The 16,217-nt window shown below is 44.4% G+C and overlaps 2 long non-coding RNA genes across 2 annotated transcripts in view; one reads left to right on the plus strand and one right to left on the minus strand.

Moving 5' to 3' along the window:
- The window catches only part of LOC142831240 (uncharacterized), a 72,576-nt gene extending 62,941 nt beyond the window's left edge, over positions 1-9,635 (plus strand). Inside the window, exon 6 of the long non-coding RNA XR_012906914.1 lies at positions 9,007-9,635. This is a non-coding gene — a long non-coding RNA (uncharacterized LOC142831240). The remainder of the gene's footprint in view (positions 1-9,006) is intronic.
- The window catches only part of LOC112543569 (uncharacterized), a 154,052-nt gene that overhangs the window by 73,620 nt on the left and 64,215 nt on the right, over positions 1-16,217 (minus strand). The gene's annotated exons all lie outside the window — the stretch shown is intronic.

Consider the following 16,217-nt stretch of genomic DNA (forward strand, 5'->3'; position numbering starts at 1 on the left):
TCTGCAGCCTTTGATTATTTTTCTTGCAGCAGCTCTGCTGCTTAGCCTTTTTTTAAGAGGCTCATTTAGTATCTCATAAGTTCCCAACAGGACAAATTGGCTGGCTTTGTAAAATACATGCCAATGTTGTGTAAATATTTAAAACTTAGATTAGGACATAGCAATTATCTTGATCTTTAAAATAATTATCCTGAGTTTCTCCTTTGCACTGACACTTCTTTTCATGTAACCAGGAAAAGTTCATTTCCAAAAGCTCCTTCCAGAAGAGTGTATATCAAATTTAGATAACAATGTGATGTTATACAGACCCTGCATGAAGTAGTAGCGTGACCACAATATTAACATTAAAGCTTACCATCTTCAAGTCATTGTTGTCATTGGCTTAAAAAGTTTTAGTCTTGAAACATTGTAAGAGTGAAAAACACAAAGATATTTTAATACAAAACTCTGGCTCATGAACTGGATTTTGTCATGGATATGAATTAAAGGCCAAATCTAATGTTTAATATAATCATGAACTTTCAATCTGGCCTATAAATAGTGTCCAACAAATCTGAGACCAACTAAATCTTATTTGTCAATCTGCATCCAGTGAAGCTAGTTTTCCGGACCATAGTATATTCATCAAGTCAGTAATCATCTAGTCCAGCATTTTCCAACCGCGGGGCCGCGAATCCCTGCCTGCCGGGCCACAGCACGTTGCCAGGCCACGCCCCCAGCTTTTGATTAGCCCCGCCTGCTGGGGTTCCCCATTTGTCCACTTCCCCACCCAGCAGCAGGGTGAGTGGGGTGGCTGGCAACTGGGTGTGCTGCAGCTGGTGGGAGAGCCAGGACCCGCCACGTCTGCATGGCAAGGAGGCCGGGACTTGCCGTGGCCACATTGTGGAGGAGCCATGGCCTGCTCCAGCAGAGGGGACTGGGACCTGCAGCGGCTGCATGGCAGAGAGGCCAGGGCCTGCTGCGGCAGGGGGGTTGGGCCTGATGTGGCCCTGTGGTAGGGGGGCCTGGGCCTGCCATGGCCATGTGGCAAAGAGGCTGGGGCCTGCTCTGGTGGGCAGGGTTGGAGCCTGCTGTAGCCACATGCGGTGGGGGTGGGGCCTGCACGGCCAGGGCTGAATAACATAATATAGGGGAGGGGGAGCAGGAGTCAGTGTTGGAGTGTATGACGGGCTGCAGCTGGGAAACATATTTCAGCAAACCAGAAATATACATTTTTATTTGTATATTTGCATATTCATTATTTGTGTAATTAATATGCAAACATGAAAATAACATGTTGCCGGTCCACTGAAAGTTTGTGAATGGGTTTGCCAGTCCCTGGTATAAAAAAGATTGGGACTCACTGATCTAGTCTGATCTCCTGTACAACACAAGCCATAGAGCCTCCCTAAAATTCTCCTAGGCTACGTCTACACTGCGGCAGTTTTTCGGAAAAGGAAATGCAAATGGAGCGCTCATTTGCAAATCTCGCACTCTCATTTGCATATTCTTTTCTGATCCTTTTTGAGGAAGAGGTTTTTGCGCAAAAAAGTCATTTGCAGATGGGGCCATTTTCTGGAAAACCCCCTTTTTTCCCACAAGAGCCCTTATTCCTCATTTTTTGAGCACTCCATTTGCATTTCCTCTTCTGAAAAACTTCCACAGTTTAGATGTAGCCCTAAAGTGTATCTTTTAGAAAACCTTTGAATCTCGGTTTAAATATTGTCAGTGCCAGAGAATCCATCAACACCCTTGGTAAATTGTTACCATTGTTAATTACTCTCATCATTAAAAAGTATACCTTATTTCCAATCTGAATTTGTCTACCTTCAGTTTCCAGGCATTGGATCATGTTATACCTTTCTCTGCTAGAATGAAAAGACCATTCTTAAATATTTATCCTCACGTAGATACTTACAGACTATAATCAGTTCACCCCTTAACCTTCTCTTAGTTAAACTAAATAGATCGAGTTCCTTGAGTTTGTCGCCACCAGGCATGTTTTCAAATCTTTTAATAATTCTTGTGGCTCTTCTGTGAGGCCTCTGCAGTTTACCAGCATTCATTTTCAATTGTATCAAACTGAACACAATATTCCAGAAGTGGTCATTCTAGTGCCAAATATAGAGGAAAAAATAACCTCTTTGCCCCAACTTGAGATTCCCTTTTGTATGTTGAAGGGTACTTTTTAAAATTCAAGAGCGCTATTTCATTATTTAATATCAGTGGTTCCCAGGCTCCAGTCTGTGGCTAACCATTGGTCTGTACCAGTGGCTCTCTGCCTTTCCAGACTATTTTGCTCCATTTAGGAGTCTGGTTTGTCTTGCAGCCCAAAATTTCACCTCAGTTAAAAATTGCTTGCTTATAAAATCAGACATAAAAATACAAGTTGGACCTCCTTGACCTGGCACCCTCAGGACCTGACTGGTCACAAACAAGGGAGTTTGTTGGATTATGGGGAAGTCAAGGCTCTCCCAGGGGGCCACCAGCCTCCTGGTCAGCTCCCCTCCTGCCCGAGGACTAGCTGCCCCTAATGTAGCTAGGAGTAGTCAGCCCTCAGCACTGCCTGGACCGTACCATGCCTCTCCCATCCAGCCCTCAGAGCTGCTGGGACCATGCCACATGGGCATTCGGTGACAATTTAAAGGGCCCAGGGCTCAAGCTGTGGCTGCTGTCCTGGTAGCGGCAATGTCAGCCCGGAATCCTGGGCTCTGGGGCAGCTGCTCCCTTTTATTCACCGTCAGTGGCCCTGGCTAGTGTCCTGTTCACTTAATACAGTTGCATCACTAATAAAAATTCTGCAGTCAGAACTTAGCCAATGCATCGCTGAAATATGAACCAGGAGAGAATCCCGCTTGCTCGGTCATAAGTCCACTGGGCATTGCTTTTAACAGCAGAAAAAAATATCTCTGTGTCAGCAAGGTAGCAATAATTAGATATGACTTAAAGACCCACAGGGAGCAAACAACGTGGCTCATTTACACAATCACCTTCTTACTTTAGCCTTCCTCTCTAGAACAAACGTTGTTCTTGGCAGATAATTGAAATGAAAGTTTAAAAAGTTTAGAAATTAGACGGTGAAGGGTTCTGCAAAAAGCTACTGAAAGGAAAGTTTAGTTTCCACATCCACTGGACCTTTGATAATTCGTACAAATACATTAAATCATATAATTGCCACTAGAGATGGACCAAATCCAGGCCTCTGATGAGAAACCCCCTACGCTTTGTGAGAACAATGTTGATATTTAAGCCTGGATCTAAATTTTTTAGTTAGTCCCTATCTCTATAATGGGTAGGATTAAACCATGGACCAAATGCTGCCTTGTTCCCAAATTCAGGAGTCCGAAGTATGGATGTAGATTAAATTTTAAGGCTGGTGTCCATACATAATTATCAAGAGAAACATAAGATTTAACTGTTTCCTGTTTATTATGTAGCCAAAGCTTTACCAGAATATAATACCCTACCATAAACCTAGAGGCTGGCTTCCTCTCCTATTAGCCTAGCCACATTTACTTTTTTAACTGGTTGATGTGATTGGTTTACCATCAGAATTTTATGTGGCGGTACCAGATGGTATCAGTTCCTGACCTTCCCAGCACAGACAGTAGAAAAAGGATAAATAACTAAAATAACATTAAAAATATGATTACGACTATTTACATTTTCATTTCTGGGCCCGCATCAATATGACACTGAAACACAAAATGTGACTCGAGCTGTTTAGCAGTTTTAGAATGATTGAATGATTTTAGAGATGCTGAGTGCCTTTAATTTCCACTGACCAACAGAAATTGAGGGAAGTCAGCACCATTAAGAAATAAGTGCTAAGCTTGAACTTTGTGGTGGCTATCCCAGAGCAGACAAGGAGATACAAGTGAGGGAAAAGAGGAAGAGCCTGGTAGGAGAGATGTGCTGTCCTTTGGATGCTATGCTGTTCAGTAACAACTCAGATAATCCACAGTATCCTACCTCCCACTAAGATGACATTGTGTTTTGGATGATAATGCTTCTTCTCAGAGCCACTGTGTTTCAGAACAAGTTGTACTTGGCAGATTGCCATGGTGTTGAGTGATCCTTCTCCTGCGGGATTCCAGCACTTCCACAAACACAACAGGTCACTTTCCACTAATGTGACATAAAAGAAAGAGATTGAAAATGTCCGTGTTGACATTGGCTGACGGCTGAAATCAGTATGCAGAACCAGGTTCTGTTTACAATGCAGATATGTGTTAAAGGGAAATAGCATGACCTGCTCTCTCTACTACCTCAGAATCACTCTCTCCCACACACGCATGCTGCCATACTGAACAGCCGGCTGCAGTCTGAAAAGAACTGCCGTGTATTTACTCTTTCGATTTTTTTTTTATGAGCACACATCAGACTGCTGAATGATTGTAGTAAGAATCTCCTAAGTTTCTAGTTACTAGTTTCTGCTCCTAAGATAAAATCTAACTTTGACATCCATTCCAAAACAACATATGAAGTATATGACAGTAACTTGAGACATTCTGTCAATCCACTTGAAAGTCAATCTGTCAAAAACCCCCATTGATAATGCATATGAAGGATTCCCTCTTTTATTTCTTCTTCTTTTTCTCCAGTTCAGCACATGGGAAGGGCAGCACTCTGGTTCTCAATTAGTGCTGTATAGATGGTCTTGTAACACAAATTCCTGTACGACAAGAACTTGCCTCAAACAATCTAACTATTTGTATTTAGTGGCACAATTGAACAGTTGTCAGAGATTTGTTTTTTCCAGTTTTTAATCCAGATTAATGTAAATGCAGTTTTCAGATCAGGGAAGCCAAGCAAGCAAGACATTGACACTTTAAACTGAGGTTATGTTAAATAAAGAGCTTCACAGAAGAGCATTAGGGCTGAGGGACTACACAAGGTAATACACTTAGGCTTTGTGCAGTGGTCCCCAACACGGTGCTCGCGGGCGCCATGGCGCCCATGGGGGCATTTGTGTGCGCCCGTCAAGTGCTCGGGGCTGGCCTGGCCCCGGGCACATGCGCACAGTGAGCGCCGGCCCTGGGAGTGCCACGGATTGGCCGCCCGCACTCTGGGCGGATGGTGCATGAGGGAGCGCCGGCCCCGGGCGTGTGGCGCTTGGGGGGGGTGCCAGCCCCGGGCGCGCAGCTCTTGGGGAGGGCACCAGCCCCGGGTGTGCGGCGCTTGCGGGGGCGGGGGCGCCAGCCCTGGGCGCACGGCTATGGGGGGGCCCCGCCCCCGGGCACCTGGAGGGCGAACGGCCACGCCCCCTGGCGCCCGGCAACCTTAAATGGTTGGGGACCACGGGTCTACACTATGTGCTTTGCCGAAAGAGGCAATGCAAATGAAGTGGGGATTAGCATATTCTCATGCTTTATTTGCATACTCTCTTTCCTTCCGTTTTTGTGCAAGGGGTTTTTGCGCAAAAACAAACAGTGTGGACGTTTTCTTTTTGCACAAAAACACCTTTTTGTGCAAGATCTTTATGCCTCCATCCACATTGTTTGATTTTGCACAAAAACCCCATGCGCAAAAATGGAGCGAAAAGGAATATGCAAATGAAGCATGAGAAAATGCTAATCCGTGCTTCATTTGCATTGCCTCTTTCGGCAAAGCATGTAGTGTAGACAAAGCCTTAGAAGTGTATGGTTGTAAAGACAATAAGATTAAAAAATTGTTAAGATGTTTTCCAGACTTTAGACAATATCCTATATTGATATTATTAGTGACATGAAATATTGCTTAGCATGATTCAGAAAAGTATAAGGTGACTTAAAAATACAGAATATGATCTACAGGTGAGAGAATAAAGGTACACAGATGTTACATTTTGTGGGGGGGGCCTTCTCTTCCCTTCCTCCCTTCCCTCCCCTCCCCCCATTGATTTTCCATGTGTGTGCACATATTGGCCCAGATCCTCAGCTGGTATAAATGAGCATAGCTCCATCAACTTAAAAGGACTTCAGCTGAGCTATTATAAATTATATCAGCTGAGAATCTGACACAAAGCCTCAAGGGAAATGACTGGATTTGAACTCAGGACTTTCAGCTTCCTAATCACATACTTTTGAAAAGGTAAAAGAGAAGCTGCAATAGGCCATCTCATAAAGAGAACTACTCTATCGGCATATCTAAACTACGCTAGATTTTCAAGAGGATATGCAAATTCTAGAAGATGTATAGCCTTCTTGTACTATGGCATTCAATAGTTGTTGTTTGTCCTCAGGGACATGTTCAGTAAGCGCTATCAGTTTCATATAATTGTCGAAATTATGGTTGGGCAAAAGGGCTGCATAATTTGCCATCCTGAGGGTTAGAGTTGCAGAGGAGTAAATCTTCCTCCTGAATAGATCGAGTCATTTTCCTTCTTTGTCAGATGCAGGATTCCTATATTGGGGAGCTTTTGCTCTCTGCTGGGTGGCATTCATTACTAATGAGTTGGGCTGAGGATGCATAAAAAGAAACTCCATGCCTTTTGATGGCACAAAGTACTTCTAATCTGCCCTTTTATTTGTTGGCTGAGAGGAGGCTGGGGTTTGCCATACATCATTGGCAATCTCGAGGATTGCGTCCTCCAGCGGCAAGGCCATCTTGCAACAGTGAAGGTTTTTCAATAGCCTGTGTTGTTTCTGTTGCACTTGGAAGAGTTGTACCTCCTGCTACTCGGCAACTCTTTTAAAGAGTTAGTGAAACTGCTGGATGTCATCTGTGGGTGATGAATCACAGGGAAAAACAGCATCATCTGGCGAAGAGGATGACTGGTCCATGGGTGACTTCTCGTTGGACTGATGTTGTTCCTGTGCCTGAGTACTTGGTGGTGTAGGTTGACGTGGTGGTAGCGGTGTATCTCCTGAGGGTGTAGGAGGTCGTGTAGGCACTTCTGAAGGTGTACACAATCTACTATGAGAACATTGGCTCTCATGGTGACTAGGTGATCTGGAGCATGAATGCTTGGTAGGATAGTGATGACGTCTGTGATAATGGCCATATTCATAGTGGCATCTTGGAGAGTAATAGGGAGAGTATGTTCTCCTGGTGGAATGATAATATCTGGAGCACCAACCTGGTTGGTGATCTTGGTGAATGAGATCTGCTCTGTGAGTGAGATCGGGATTGGGATCTCCTGTAGTGTCGATAAGGCAAAGGTGAGTATTGGCGTGAATAACTGTGGTGTTGCTCCACTGATCTGGCGTGAGTCTCCCGATGTGACCGCAGCGGGAGAGGGGATGGAGATCATGGCTGTGGAGAGAAAGCTGAAGGTGCCAGACTAGGGGATAGTGTTATCACCCTCCTGGACTTGTGCCTAGCCTTTTGAATTACTGGGGAAAACTGTGCTGGTGCCTGCGGTGATATCTGTGCCGGAGCCATTGCTGGTGTCGTGGCAGGGGAAACCGGTGCTGTAGGACTTGGGGCCGGTGTTGCGGGTGGGGCCGTGGGGCTGCGTGCCGAGCTACCTGGTGATGAAGGAGGGCTCAGTGGCACAGCCAGAGCTGATGAGCTAGGTGCCACAGGCATCATCAAGGAGGTCAGCGCCGCAGTTCGTGGTGCCGAATGAAGTGGTACCAGGATAGGCGGTGCCAGTGTTAAGCCTTGTCTTCTTGGTGTCAGTGCTGAGCCTGATCTGGGCACCAAAGAAAGAGTCGGTGCCACTTCTTTAGATAGTGCTGGACTCGGTGCTGAGGTATTCCGGCTCGGGAGACGCTTCTCCATACTGCGAACAGAGGCTGTTCCCAATGTGCCGGGCTTATCTCCCCCACACAGTCTTTTTGAGGATGAGTGGCAGGGAGGGGAAGGCTTACTTTTTGCTGTGGGTGGTTCATTATGTCTCACCCGCTCTGATGGCTCCGGTCTGGGAGCACTCGCTTGCGGAGGCTGCAGAGCCTTATTGAAGAGCAGCATTTTCTGCTGCATTTCTCGAGCTTTTCTGGCCCGCGCCGTGAGCTTGGTACAGTGCGGGCATTTTTGGGGAATGTGTCTCTCTCCCAAGCACTTTATACAGGTCGCATGCCCATCAGATGCAGGTATCGGTTCTCAGTACTCCACACACTTTTTGAAACCAGGTGATCCCGGCATGATTAACAATGGAATAGTCAACTATTATGTACATAGAAAATAGTCAACTATTATGTACATAGAAAAAGCTGGACTCCAGCTGACAACTGTCCGACCTGCATCGCCAGGACGAGCCCGACACTTGAAGTGGAGCATGTATGGGGACACTATCCAAAGAAGAAACCTCATTTTTTAAGAAAAAGCGGCTTGTCAACAAACGGGAGGGTTCGCCAACAAAACCGCATCTTAATTACTTTCACTTTTGAAAGTGAGCTCGAAAAAAGACTTTTTCGAAAGTCTAGCTTAGTCTAGATATGCCATATGTGAGCAGGTCAGTAATATACCAGTAGAGAAATGGGATTCACACTTTCTTACCTATCTGTGCATTCATAATTAAGGGAACTGTTTAAAAGATTTTGAGAAATACAGAAAAGATCAGGTCGACTGATTAGCCTGATAGCTCCTTGAATTCTTTATTCTTCTCTCTGTCATGCCTTTGTGCTATAGCATCACCACGGGTTGGCTAGCTACTGACTGCTGATATTGTTTGTTTATTTAAACCCAGTGGTGTCAGTGCTAGAAGGGGCTGCTTACCAGCCTCCAATTTTTCATGGATTATGTCTTCTATTTTGATATCCTTTTCTGCAACACAAGAGACAACTGAGTATGGAAATAAAACTCAGGGCTTTTACTTAAATTTTGCAGTGAATTCTGTGATTTAGTTGCTGTCAGATCTTCTCATATTTTGTTTCTGGGATCAGTTCATATTTAATCATTTTATGATAAAAAAATTTAGTAGTATTTTTATATTGGAAGTAATGATAGAACTATTCATAGTCCATTTTAAAATTAGGATCTAATGAAACTTTCTTCTTAAGCCTTAGACCTTTACCTTGGTATTATATACTGTTTAATGCAAATGGCTATTTATTTGTGACATTTTGAAATATTATTATGAATATGTATTATTTATTACAGATATCACTGTACAAACCTAAAGGAAGACTGGATCAGTATCCCACCAAGTCTCCATTTAATGCATTGTTCCTGCAAAGAGCAGTGTGCAGGCAGATTGCTGCATCCACAAAGAATCCCATTGACTTCCTTTGTCACTTAAAATTACATACTTGATTAAGTGTGTTCCTGCATCAGGAACATACAATGGCCAAAGTTCCAGGCCATTTTATTTCTATCTTCTGATATTTTTACTGCTGGGCATCAGAATCTCATATGCAGCATAACCTGCTCTATTTGCTTTTAATACTTCATGTTTAACAAAGAAAAATAACATCAACCTAAGTTCTTCATTAATATAAATTTATTTTATTACCCTTTTATTACTTATGGATGATGGAAATCTTTTCCCCTTAACAGCCCCCCTCAGGTTGGCTGTGGAGCCCACTTAAGTGGCATCCTTATGGCACTCTGTATGTGACTCTGCCAACCCAACCTCACCCCCTCTTTGGTTCCTTCTTGCCGGCTACTCTAACAGAGTGGGAGGAAGGTGAATATTTTGGAATGAGCATGAAAAACACATCTTGAAGAACAACAGTTATGAGAAGGTGAGTAAGCATCTTTTCTTCAAGTGCTTGTTCACACTGATTCCAATCAGGTGACACCCACACTATCACCAGGAGGTAGGGTTGGAGTTACGGAATCACTGATTGGAGGGCTACTCTGCCCACAGCTGTATCCTCATAATGAGCGGCAAACGTGTTCACAGAAGACTAGATCATTGCCTTGTGGATTTCCTGGATTGCAACCTGAGCCAGGAAGGTAGCCAATGATGCCTGAGCTCTCGTTGAATGGGCCATAATCACTGGAGCTGGCATCTTGACTGGCTCGTAACAGGTGCAGATTTAGTCCATAATCCAATGCCCGTGGTGGTGGTGGTGGTGGTGGTGGTGGTGGTGTCGGTCATGAGCATCATGCATTGTCCTTGCATTTTGGAATGAAAAGTCTGGCAAGCTAACCTCTCTGCTTTGAGCTCCTTCATATTGATGTAGAGCAGAATCTTATCTTGAGACCAGAGTCCCTGCATCTGTAACCTCCCTAGATGTGACCCCCCGTCCCCAACTCGGGTCCAATGCATTTGCTACTAAGATTAGAGAGGACAGGAGTGGTGGAATGGAGCCTCCCTTACAACACAGCGCAAGGATTAGACACCACTGGAAGGTGACCGGAACGCAGTTTGGAATTAACACCGAGTTTAGACTGGCATGTCTGACAACTGCGGTGCAGGTAGTCATGTGCTGTATGCATACCTCATTGTAGTGGTGGGGTATCTCCTGAGACTGAATGGTGGGGTATCTCCTGAGAATATCTATGACTAAGTGGGTCTCCACCTGCTCCTTGGAGCTCCCCTTCAGCAGCCAATAATACAGTTATGGATAAAGTTGAATATGCTTCTTGTGGAAAAAGGCTGCTTCCACCAACATGCACTTTGTGAACATGTGCGGGAGGGCGGGGGGCTGTTGATAGGCCAAAGCAAAGCATTGTGAACCGATAATGGCTGATCCCAAACCTGAGGAAACATCTGTGAGGGGGTCAATGGCTACATGGAAATATGTACTTTCATGTTGAGAGTGGCATACCAGTCACCTGGATTCAGAGAAAGGATATGGTGATTAGGGAGACAAGGCAGAACTTTAACTTGACCATGAACTGGTTGAGTCTGCACAGGTCTAATATGCGGGAGGGGGGGAGGAGACCTGAAGCTTGGAGCCAGGCAGAACATCGCTTGACCACCCCCGACGAGATGGTCTCCATGGCTAAATTGGCAAAGTCGAAGGAAGCCTGTAGCAATATTCTGGCAACAGCTTTGCCCTTGTCTACTAGGGCATAGGATTCTGTTCTTGTCCCTGGGGGCAGCAACTCCTTAAAGTTGAACAGAGTGTCTAAGGAATTGAAATTAAACCCACTGACGATAGCCTGTTGATGGCTATCCTCTGGTGAAATCTGCCTACTACATATACCTTCCTGCCAAAAAGGTCCATGTGCTTACAGTCCTTGCTGCCTCTGGCGCGTCTTCTTGTTAATGGCAGAGACCACCAGAGAGCCTGATTGAGGGTGGGAAAAGAGAAATTTGTATCCTTTGAAGGATATGAAATAGCATCTTTCAAACACTTTGGTAGTGGGCAGAATGGAGACTGTGGTTTGCCCAAGTGCTTTGTTGGTCTTTTGGATAGTTTTAATAATATGAAGTGCTACCTTCCAGGAGCCCTCTGGGGCAAGGATGTCCACAATCAGATCCTCAATTTTTGCTGCCTCTTCCACCTGTAGCTTCATATTTCGGGCCACCCATTGGAGAAGTTCTTAGTAAGCCTGTCAGCTCTGGGTGGGGGGCCTGCAGTGGGATGTGCCCATCAGTGCCTCATCCAATGATGAGGATGAGAAGGCCTGTGGAAGCAGCGGATCCTCCTAGGTAAATCCTGCTTGCCATGGAGGAGGAGCAGGGACCTCCATAAGTAAATCTTGCTTCACTGTTGTTTCTGGGGCATGTGCTACACTATTCTCCCAGGTGTCTGCAGGTGGTCTGGAAATACTCTTTGGTCTGTGGAGGTGACTATGTCTGGCCACTGGGGACCAGGAATGATGATAGCCAGAGGCCACAAACCTGGAGAATATAAGAACATAACAACAGCCATACTGGGTCAGACCAATGGTCCATCCAGCCCAGTATCCTGTCTGCTGAAAGTGGCCAATACCAAATGCCCCAAAGGGAGGGATCACAATAAGTAATCCTCACATGATCCCTCTCCTGTTACCCACCTCCAGTGGAACAGCGACACCATTTCTACCCATCCTGACTAATAGACATTGATGGACCTAACTTCCATGAATCTATCTAGCTCTTTTTAGAACCCTGTTGAAGTCTAGCCTTCACCACATCCTCTGGCAGGGAGTTCCACAGGTTGACTGTGTGCTGAGTGAAGAAAAGCTTCCTTTTGTTTGTTTAAAACCTGCTGCCTATTAATTTCATTTGGTGACCCCTAGATCTTATGTTATGGGAATAAGTAAATAATGTTTCCTTATTCACTTTTACTACACCAGTTACGATTTTAAAGAACTCTATCATATCCCTCCTTAGTCTCCTCTTTTTCATCTTTCTTCATATGTGACCCATTCCAAACCCCTAATCATTTTTGTTGCCCTTTTCTGAACCTTTTCCAATGTCAACATACCTTTTTTGAGATGAGGGATCCACACGTGTACGCAGTATTCAAGATGTGGGCATACCTTGGTTTTATATAGAGGCAATAAGGTATTTTCTGTCTTATTCTCTTTTTTTAATGATTCCTAGCATTTTATTTGCTTTTTTGACTGCCGCTGCACACTGAGTGGATGTTTTCAAAGAACTTTCCATAATGACTCCAAGATCTCTCTCTTGAGTAGTTGTAGCCAAATTAGTCCCCATCATATTGTATGTACAGTTGGGATTATTTTTTCCAATGAGCATCACTTTACATGTATCAACATTAAATTTCATTTGCCATTTTGTTGCCCAATCACTTAGTTTTCTGAGATCTTTTTGAAGCTCTTCACAGTCTGCTTCGGTCTTATCTATCTTGAGCAGTTTGATATCATCTGCAAATTTTGCCACCTCACTGTTTACCCCTTTCTCTAGATCATTTATAAAGAAGTTGAATAGGATGGGTTCCAGGACAGACCCTTCCTGGACCCCACTAGTTACCTCTCTCCACTCTGAAAACTCACTATTTATTCCTACCCTTTGTTTCCTGTCTTTTAACCAGTTATCAATCCATGAGAGGACCTTCCTTCTTAACCCGTGACAACTTACTTTACTTAAGAACCTTTCGTGAGGGACTTTGTCAAAGGCTTCTAGAAATCCACTAAATCCCCCTTGTCCACATGTTTGTTGACTCCCTCAAAGAACTCTAGAAGATGAGTGAGTCATGATTTCCTTTTACAGAAACCTTGTTGACTTTCCCCCAACAAATTATGTTCATCTATGTGTCTGACAATTTTATTCTTTACTATAGTTTCAGCTTATTTTCCCGGTACTGACATTAGACTTACTGATCTATAATTGCCAGAATCACCTCAAGAGACCTTTTTGAATATTGACGTCATGTTAGCTATCTTCCAGTCACTAGGTACGGAAGCTGATTTAAAGGATAGGTTACAAACCACAGCTAGTAGTTCTGCAATTTCCCATTTGAGTTCTTTCAGAACTCTTGGGTGAATGCCATCTGGTCTCGGTGACTTGTTTCTGTTAAGTTTATCAATTTGTTCCAAAGCCTCCTGCAATGACACCTCAATCTGGGACAATTCCTCAGATTTCTCACCTAAAAAGAATGGCTCAGGTTTGGGAATCTCCCCAATATCCTCAGCCGTGAAGATGGAAGCAAAGAATTCATTTAGCTTCTCTGCAATGACTTTATCATCTTTGAGTGCTTCTTTAGCATCTCGATCATCCAAGGGCCCCACTGGTTGTTTAGTCAGCTACCTGCTTCTGGAGGCCCTTGAGGAGGCACTTTGGACCCGATGTATGTCAAGGTGTCCAGAAGGACCACTGCATGGAGGGCAGCCACTGTGGGTGCTACGATATAGGCCCTTTTGGTCAATTCTTGCTGTGATGGTGTTGACCATCTGGCCCAATGAGTCCAAGAGTGATGACTGGTGAGTGGGGACCCCTGTGCAGGGAGCAGGTGCTGTGGATTGGCCCCTCAAAGAATGTGATGAGTAGAGGTGCTGGCTCTGGCATCAATGCGAGGCTAGTCGCTGACAGCCAGGAATTGGGACTCAGTGATCTGTGTTAGTGCCTGTGCTGCTTCAGATATGTTCAAGGTAGAGAGAGAGTCTAGGAACTCCACAGGAGACAGCCCCACCATAGACTAGTTAAGAGCCTGACTCAACAGTGCCTACTGGCTCATTATTCAAAATAATACAGTCAGTATGGGAAAGATAGCCTTAGAGTTACAAAGCACAGGGAAAAGCGAGAAGTACTTTAGACAAGTACTTTAGTACTTTGCTCTCAGTCACACCCCATGTAGCACAGTTGAAGGTCATAGTTTTATACCAAGAATAGTTTGGTCCAAGATGGCTTAAAATGATCAAAAGAGCACCCATGAAAGTTGATCGACTGCAATGGGACCAACAGCCATTGTGGGTCCCAGGGCAAAGTGTGTGTATTGGGAGGAGGGGGGGCAGCTCCACTACCCCAGAAGAGGGAGGTCTCAGGCAGAAGTTGGGGGCAGTCAGCCCTTAGCACCACTTGGACTGTGGCGCATCCCTACCCCCCAGGCCTCAGAGTGGAACTCTGGCAGCAATTTAAGGGGCTCAGTACTTCAGTTGCTGCTGCAGTAGCAACAGCAGCAGCCAGGAGTCCTGTGCCCCTTTGAATGATCAGGCCCCGGGACAACCACCCTCTTTGTCCTGCTCTTCCTCTCAGCAGGCCTGAACAGTTGGCAGTGGTGGGAAAGGTTGTGAGCTTTGTCATTTTTAAAAGTTAATTAAGTGTTTGCAAAAGGTGCTGAATTAACTGTTTTAAAGATTGAAGGCCTCTGTTTACCCACAAGGGCATTACAGCATGGATCATTTGAGGAACTGTGCCTTTAAGAAGCTTTGGCAATAACTAGTTGGAATGAGTTGTTATGTTATGCAGAGGCTCATGTTATGCAGTGCGTCAGTCAGTTACAACTGAGACAATGAAAGAAGACCCATGTTAGACTCCCTGGCTCTGAATGATTACTGAACACCACATGATGCCAAGAGTAAAACAAACTAAGAAAATACCCTGCATGGAAGAATGGTGCAGATAAAACCTCACTACAGCCAGAAGTTCCAGGAAAAGTGGAAACAATGCTTCCCTTAGTACAGACAACCAATGGCTACCCATCAAAACAGGAACATAGTGAACTGAACATAGTGTTATTTCTGGTTATAGGTGGTCCTGAAACACTTGATGGCTGTGTCTACACTGGCATGAATTTCCGGAAATGCTTAAAACAGAATAGTTTTCGTTATAAGTATTTCCGGAAAAAGAGCGTCTACACTGGCAGGCTGCTTTTCCGGAAAAGCCCTTTTTCCGGAAAAGCATCCGTGGCCAATGTAGACGCGCTTTTCTGGAAAAGAGCCCTGATCGTCATTTCCGCGATCGGGGCTTTTTTCCGGAAAAGACTCCTGGGCTGTCTACACTGGCCCTTTACCGGAACAGTGTTCTGGAATAAGGACTTATGCCCGAGCAGGAACAGAATAGTTTTTCCGGAATAGCGGCTGATTTTGTACAGTTCAACGTCGGTGCTTTTCCGGAAATTCAAGGGCCAGTGTAGACAGCTCGCAGCTTATTCCGGAAAAGCAGCTAATTTTCCGGAATAAGTGGCCCAGTGTAGACACAGCCGATATGTTTAACAGTTTTTAGTTAAGTTAGACAGAGGATGGTAACTATAAAATTGTATCAAAGAAATTTGAGCATTGCACCCCACTTGTAAAAGAATAAGATAGATACTTTTAAACTGAGTGCAAAAAGGTGAAACAATAGGAGCATTTGTGACTGATCAAAGACTAACGAAGTCATCTTGCAATTTGGAGAGGCCAGCTGAGTGTCCCTAATAAAAGACAGGATGTGTGTCCCATCTCCTAATAAAAAAACTGAGATTACTGGAAGAGCAGAATAAACCTTTTACAAAACAAATAGAATTTGCCAAGCAAACAAAGTTACCCAGTCCACCTCCCAGAGTAAAATTTATGGAGGGTGGACTGTGCTCTGATACTGTGGACATCATTAGGAATACCAAATGCAATAAGAAATCTGAGGTAGAAAGACATGCAGAATTCAAAGTCACAGTCCACCAAAAACAGCATATGGAGTTTGCATACTGTGGCAAACATCCTAAGCTAATGCTCAGCATATGGGAAAAGATGCAAGAATTGCAATGGATGATCTCATCACTCTGCATACATAAGTAGAGTGTATATAACATGAAGAGCATAACAATAGCACTATTGGCTCAAAGGAATTTCTGATAGGAGTAATGGACAGTGTTGCAAGCACAAGATGAATGGACTATCATGTTTAGAGCAAATAGGACAATTATTTATTTTAAGTTGGATACAGGTGCATCAGCCAGTGTGGTGTCACAAACAGTGATATTGTCACAGAAAGATAAAGCCACAGGCAATAAAAGGTAAATGAGGGCTTAACATGGTGAATCCCACACTGTGGG

Source organism: Pelodiscus sinensis, chromosome 13, assembly GCF_049634645.1.
Source record: "Pelodiscus sinensis isolate JC-2024 chromosome 13, ASM4963464v1, whole genome shotgun sequence".
Taxonomy (NCBI): domain Eukaryota; kingdom Metazoa; phylum Chordata; order Testudines; family Trionychidae; genus Pelodiscus; species Pelodiscus sinensis.